Raw genomic sequence first — 7,739 nt, forward strand, 5'->3', positions numbered from 1 at the left:
CATAAAAAGAAGGAAAAGTATCAGATGTTGAATTTTCCTCAGCATCACAGTTCATGGAGATGGCTTACTAAACTGTAAAGAGATGTGTAATCTATATTCATGGAGGCAACAGTCATATCCTAAGGAAATCATGGAACCTTGAATTATTGAAAGAGGCAGTAAATGGGAATATAGAAACTAAAAGACAAACCTGTGTTTAACCACTTACTCAAAAAATATTATTACATGATATTGTTACTCATCCAACAGACTTTAAAGGCTATTGTAATTGTGGTCTATAAATACTTATGATGAAATAATTATAAAATGGAAGTGTATTTTATATTTTGATCACAATTAAGTTTTCTTCCTTATAGCTAACCTATTTTAGAGAGAGCTATGTGGTCAGAATTTGGGATCAGAAAGAGCTAAATTCTAATCCTCCCATGGATGCTTATAAGGTAAGTGATAGGACAAATATTTAACTTAGTATCTCCGTTTCCTCATCTATTACATGGGGATTATAAGAAAACCTATCTTAACTAAGTCGTTCTAAGTATCTGATAAGTTATTACCTATGAAATGTTCTGTAGCCACTAAAGCATGTTGTGAATAGATCCATTATTAGTACAACATGATTAATTGGAAAAAATATTTTTGTTTACTTTCTTACCTTAATATCAGTAGATATAAATAATATTTCCTCTCTTCTATAGCAGTCTCCTCTGTCTCTCATCCTCCACTGGAATATGTAGGGAGAAGACAAAAATGAAAAAGAGTTATACATCTTCGGTGCCATTGCTTCAGAGAAATATTAAGACAATATTCTGATTTTTCCAGGATTTCTTAACCTAGAATTCATAGATCTCCCAAGGCACTCATGTATAAATTCCTGAATTTGAACTGAGAAAAAAAATGCATTTATATACATACATACACATAAATGTTACTGACTTCTAACTGATATTTAACCTTTCCTTCTATTTATCTTAAATGACTTCTAAATAAAATTTACCACTTTCCTATATTATATAACATATATATACATTAACTGACCTCTAATGGCAATTTAGCATTTATATAAAAATGTATGGATAGATAGATATAAACTGACTTCTGAAATGTAGCATTTCCATATAATACATATATGATATACATTATATACATTATATAAATAAACTGATCTCTAAATGTAATTTGGCAATTATATAAATATGTGTAGTTATAAATATGAAAATTGACTTCTAACTGAAATTTAGCATTTCCTTCAATTATAAACATAGGTAACATGCATGATTCTGAGAAAAGGCCTATGGATTTCACCATGGCCAAAAGTTTTCATTATAGAATAAAGGTAGGTTCCCTGTTTTAGAAAGTATCTACGCTGTATTCTTCTATGTCCTATTTTACATCATATTTGAGTAAGCTGCCTTTTTTTAGAGATGAGATATGTATCTAGATAAATAACAAACCTCAATTAAAATACTAAAAGAAATATGAAGCAATAATTCCCAAGGTTGCTCAATATATTACTTCAGTAGATGATTCTGTGTCTTTTAAATAAAGTTTTTTAAAATAAATATTCAAAATTAAGCAGCTTCATAGAAATCACAAAAGGCCCCAATGAAGATACTACTTTTATGTGATTTGGATTAGAAATGAGCCCTAGCATGTTTTTTACTGTGGTGTCTCAGAAAACATTTGATGCACATGGTTTGTTTTCCCCAGAGAATTATTGACACTCAAGGCAGTGACTCTGACTCCTTCTCCCTAAATATCAAGTTTCACCCCAAAACAGACAGATTTTGTCAGCAGAATGTGTCATTCCCTGCTACTGCCCAAGCCCATCACAGACTATACATGATGAAAAGATAAAAACAAAACAGCCTTAAAATGCAGACAGAAAGTCCCCAGACAAAACTAGACAAACCAAAATCCATGTCCATTAATATAAACTAATGCCAAAGACATTTTTTTAAAAGTAAGAATCATAAAATAGAATACTTCACAACTAAACAAAAATAGGTTCCATTCTTTTATAATGAATTTGTTTCCTCAGTTTTATTTTGTTAATCTAAATGAAAATTATTCAATTATTTTTATTAACTGAAACTCCTCTAGTATCTATCTAGATCATTTGGTGATGTAGATATTTTTTAAAATTCGGTCTTAATTACACATGTTTACCATATATTGGATTACTTGCTGTCTAGAGGAAGGGGTGGGGGGAAGGGAGGGAGAAAAAATTTTGGAACACAAGGTTTTGAAAGGATAATTTTTTAAATTAATTTTATAATTATAACTTTTTTTGACAGTACATATGCATGGGTAATTTTTTACAACATTATTCCTTGCACTCCTTTCTGTTCTGAATTTTCCCTTCCCCTCCTCCCCTCAATCCTCTCCCCTAGATGGCAGGCAGTCTCATACATGTTAAATGTGTTATAGTATATCCTAGATACAATATATGTGTGTAGAACCGAATTTCTTGTTGCACAGGAAGAATTGAATTAAGAAGGTAAAAATAACCTGAGAAGAAAAACAAAAGTGCAAACAGTTTACACTCATTTCCCAGTGTTCCTTCTCTGGGTGTAGCTAAGTCTGTCCATCAATTGGAACTGAATTAGATCTTCTCTTTGTTGAAGATATCCCATTTCCATCAGAAAACATTGCAAGGATGAATGTTGAAAACTCTCTATGCATATGTTTTGAAAAAAAAATGTTGTTTTTCTAAATTTAGCCTTAGCATTGCATAGGGGAAATGGAATTAGAATTAAATCTACAATAAATGAAGAAATATGTATAGAAGAACTGTTGGATTATTTCCCTCTAGGGGAGAGAGGTGGGGGGAAAGGAGGGAGAAAAATCTGGAACACAAGATTTTGCAAGAATGAATATTGAAAACTATCTTTGTATGTATTTAGAAAAAAAAAGAACTAAATCAGCAAGGGAATTTAAAAAAAATACAAACTAAATTACTGCTCCATCAAGAATAGAAAAAAAAATTGTAAATTCCCCAGGCAACTTGCTGATAATTCAAAAAAAATCTGACTCTGAATCCTCACAATAGTATCAGTCAAGTTGCCTGGGGAACACAATTGCTCAGTGTCCTTTTAGAACCTCAGTTTCCTAATTTAAATATATATATATATTTAACACTTTTCCCCAATTACATTTAAAAGAATTTTTTTTACATTTTTTAAAGTTGCAGGTTATCTCCTTCATCTCCCTCTTTCATTAAGCTTCCATTAAGAAACCACATGTAGGGGACAGAGCCAAGATGTCAGAGAGCACACAAGACTCTCTGTGAGCTCTTCTGAGCTTCTCTCAAACCAATAGCAGATTAAGACTCTAAACTGGTTTTGGAGTCAAAGAACCCACAAATATCTGTTGCACAACACATTCCCAGCAGAAGATGTCTTGGAAGAACTTCAGAACAGGACTGTTTCAATCGGGCAGGGTGATAGTCAGCTAAACCCAGACACAGGAAGAACAGGGCAAGAAGCTGGAGAGGGGTCAGACTTGTAGCTTCCATGTACCTGGGAATCTTCTGTGAGTTCTTAGGCTACTCAGTCCTAGTTGCAAGCAGGTGGTTTGGCAGATTTACTACTAAAGGCAAATTGTAAACAACTGAGCCCCAGAAGAATGCTAGACCTAGCCACCTTTACCCAGCCAGGAAATCAATCAGCCCCAACACAAATTAAAGCAGCTTTTGCTCCTCTGTATTGAGCAGACTTCAAGACTTAAAAAATTGAATAAAAAACAAAAAAGAACTCTCACCATAGACAACTAGAACAGACCTCAAATCCTGAGGTTCCTAAAAGCAAAGCAACTCCATTAAGAAGCTCCAAAGAGAGACATGAGCTAGTTCCCATTTCACAAGGCTTTCTTTGAAGATTGTATAAAGGATCTTAAAAGAGAGTTAAAAGAAAAATGGGGAAATGAAATGAGACCATTGTAAGAAGGGATGGAAAAGGTACATAATACCCTATAAAAGAGATATGAAAAAGACACCAATTCACTGAAAAACAAAATTTGTGAAATAGAAAAAGAATGCAATAAAAAATGTAATTGTTTAATTGCAAAAGAATCTAAAAAAGCTAACTAAAGAAAATAATACACTAAAAATTAGAACTGAACAAATGAAAGTGAAAGACTTAATAAGACTTCAAGAATCAGTCAAACAAAAACAAAAACTGAAAATATAGGAAAAAATATGAAATCTCTCCTAGGAAAAACACTGACCTGGAAAATAGATCTAGGTGAGACAATATATAAAAATTACTGGACTTCCTGAAAGCCATGATGAAAAAAAAAAAAAAACCTAGACATTATGGGAAATCATAAAAGAAAACTGCCCTGTTCTTTTAGAATAAGAAGGTAAAATAGCCATTGAAATAATTCACAGATCACCTCCTGAAAGAGACTCCAAAATTAAAGAAACCACATGTAAATTTATAAAAAAAAAAAAACAACAACAACAAGTTTCCTAATTGTTAATATGAGAGAGTGAAACTAGACCTCTAAAGTCCATTCTAATTCTCAAATCTTATGCATCTATGATACAGACAGAGCTATTTCAGAACATCTAATGGAATTTCTAGTATATTTAGGAGAGCTCCCAAAAAAATTCCAGAGGAACCAGGATCTTCCCCCAACACTCACTTGAATATCTTTCAAAACACAAGCTTTACAAGAGTTTGAATTTAAAGTACAAGAGTTAGAAGAGTACTTTTAATTTTACAAAATAATAATAATGATAATGTGAGCCAAAGAGGTTACATAATTCATACAAAGTCATTAGTGGAAAGCAACATGAGCTGAAAGTGCACTAAAAAAAACTCATTAGGGGCATGGAATGTAAAGGTAGGGAACAAAGTCAGAGAAAAGATAGTCATTAGTGGCAGGGCTGGCACCAGAAGCTGGGTGGATATTTTGTTATTCCTATGTACAAATGAATGGGTAAAAGATCCAACTCTGGGATTCTGTAGCACCAAGTCTTCCTTGGAAGGAATATCCAGCAGACCTTGAGATTTGATCCCAGATTTTTGCTTTTTATTATATTCTGAAACTTGGTCAATCTCTAATCTTCCAGGTAAGGCTTCTGACATTCCTAGTCCTTTAGTTTGTTTGGATCCTGGGTTCATAAATGATATTTTGGAGATTGATATACTAAATAATTAATTCAAACCTAAGAGAACAATTAACTACCATAAGCTTCAATTCCCTTATTTAGATGAATGATATCCTTGGATAATGAAGGAGCTGATATGTGATTGCTGAGGGACTATCAGTGACCTTTGTGTGATCCATGAGAACATGAAAGGTTCTTGGGAAGAGAGAAAGGCAAATGTTTCAGTTTTTCAAGAAATGAAAAGAATGGAGCCTGAAAACTATAAATTAGCAAACTTTACTTCTATTCTTTTTTATAGCTTTTTATTGATAAAACATATTGTATGGGTAATTTGTCAACATTGACATTTGCAAACACTTCTGTTCCAACTTTTCCCCTCCTTCCCTCTATCCCTTCCCCTAGATGGCAGGCAGTCCCATACATGTTAAACATATTAAAGTATATGTTAAATACAATATATATATATATATATATATATATATATATATGTATGTATATATGTGTGTGTGTATATATGTACATATATATATATATATATATATATATATATATATATATATACACATATCTATAGAGTTATCTTGTTGCACAAGAAAATTTAGAAAGAAGATAAAAATAACCTGGGAAGAAAAACAAAAATGCAAGCAAACAACAACAGAAAGAGCGTGAATTTTTTGATTTCCTTCACAGGCTAATGGTACACTATTTCAAAGTCCGATTCTTTTTGTACAGCAAAATAACTGTTTGGACATGTATACTAATATTGTATTTAATTTATACTTTAACATATTTAACATGTATTGGTCAACCTGCCATCTAGGGGAGCATGTGGGGGGAAGGAGGGGAAAAATTGGAGCAAAAGGTTTGGCAATTGTCAATGCTGTAAAATTACTCATGCATATAATTTGTAAATAAAAAGCTATAATAAATAAATATATACATACGTACATAATAAGATTTACATAAAAAAAGAAAGAAAAAAGGAAAGAGTGCAAATGCTATGTTGTGGTCCATACTCATTTCCCAGTGTTCTTTGGCTGGGTGTAGCTGGTTCTATTCATCACTGATCATTTGGGAACTGATTTGGATCCTCTCATTGATGAAGATAGCCACTTCCATCAGATCCTCATATAGTATTGTTGAAGTGTATAAAGATGTCCTGGTTCTGCTAATTTCACTTAGCATCAGTTCATGTAAGTCTCTTCAAATTCCATAACATTCATATGCCATAATTTACTCAACCATTCTGCAATTGATGGGCATTCATTCAATTTCTAGTTTCTAACCACTACGAAAAGAGCTGCCACAAATATTTTTGCACATACAGGTCTCTTTCACTTCTTTAAGATCTCTTTGGAATATAAGCCCAGTAGTAGTACTGCTGAATCAAAGGGTATGCACAGTTTGATAACTTTTTGAATATAGTTCCAAATAGCTCTCCAAAATGGTTGAATCCATTCACAAGTCCACCAACAATGCCTCAGTGTCCCAGTTCTCCCACATCCCCTCCAAAATTATTATTATCTTTTCCTGTCATCTTAGCCAATCCAACAGATGTGTAGTGGTATCTCAAAGTTGTCTTAATTTGCATTTTTCTGATCAATAATAATTGGAACACCTTTTCATATGAGTAAAAATAGTTTCAATTTCATCATCTGAAAATTGTCTGTTCATATCCTTTGACTATTTATAAATTGAAGAATGGCTTGATTTCTTATAAATTAGAGTCAATTCTCTAGATATTTTGGAAATGAGGCCTTTATCAGAATCTTTGAATGTAAAAATGTCTTCCCAGTTTATTGCTTCCCTTCTAATCTTGTCTGCATTGTTTTGTTTGTACAAAAGCTATTTAACTTGACAAAATTTTCTATTTTGTGATCAATCATGATCTCTAGTTCTTCTTTGGTCACAAATTCCTTCCTTTTCCACAAGTCTAAAAGGTAAACTATCATATGTTCTTCTAATTTATTTATAATCTCATTCTTTATGCCTAAATCATAAACCCATTTTGATCTTATCTTAGTGTACAGTGTTAAGTGTGGGTCAATGCCTAGTTTCTGCCATACTAATTTCCAATTTTCCCAGCAGTTTTTGTAAAACAGTGAATTCTTATCCCAAAAGTTGGGATGTCAAACACTAGGTTACTATAGTTATTGACTATTTTGTCCCATGAACCTAATCTATTCCTATTGCTTAGCCAATATCAAATGATTTTGGTGACTGCTGCTTTATAATATAGTTTAGATCATGTACAACTAGGCCACCTTCATTTGATTTTTTTTTCATTACTTCCTTTAAAATTCTTGATCTTTTGTTCTTTCACATGAATTTTGTTGTTATTTTTCTAGGTCATTAAAATAGTTTGTTGGAAGTCTGATTGGTAGGTATAGCACTAAATAAATAGGTTAGTTTAGGTAGTATTGTCATCTTTATTATATTCGCTCAAACTATCCAAGAGTGCTTAATATTTTTCCAAATGTTTAGATCTGACTTTATTTGTGTGGAAAGTGTTTTGTAGTTTTGCTGATACAGTTTCCAACTTTCCCTTGGCAGATAGAATCTCAAACATTTTATACGATCAACAGTTATTTTAAATGGAATTTCTCTTTCTATCTCTTGCTGTTGG

Source organism: Sminthopsis crassicaudata, chromosome 3 (genome assembly GCF_048593235.1).
Source record: "Sminthopsis crassicaudata isolate SCR6 chromosome 3, ASM4859323v1, whole genome shotgun sequence".
Lineage (NCBI taxonomy): Eukaryota > Metazoa > Chordata > Mammalia > Dasyuromorphia > Dasyuridae > Sminthopsis > Sminthopsis crassicaudata.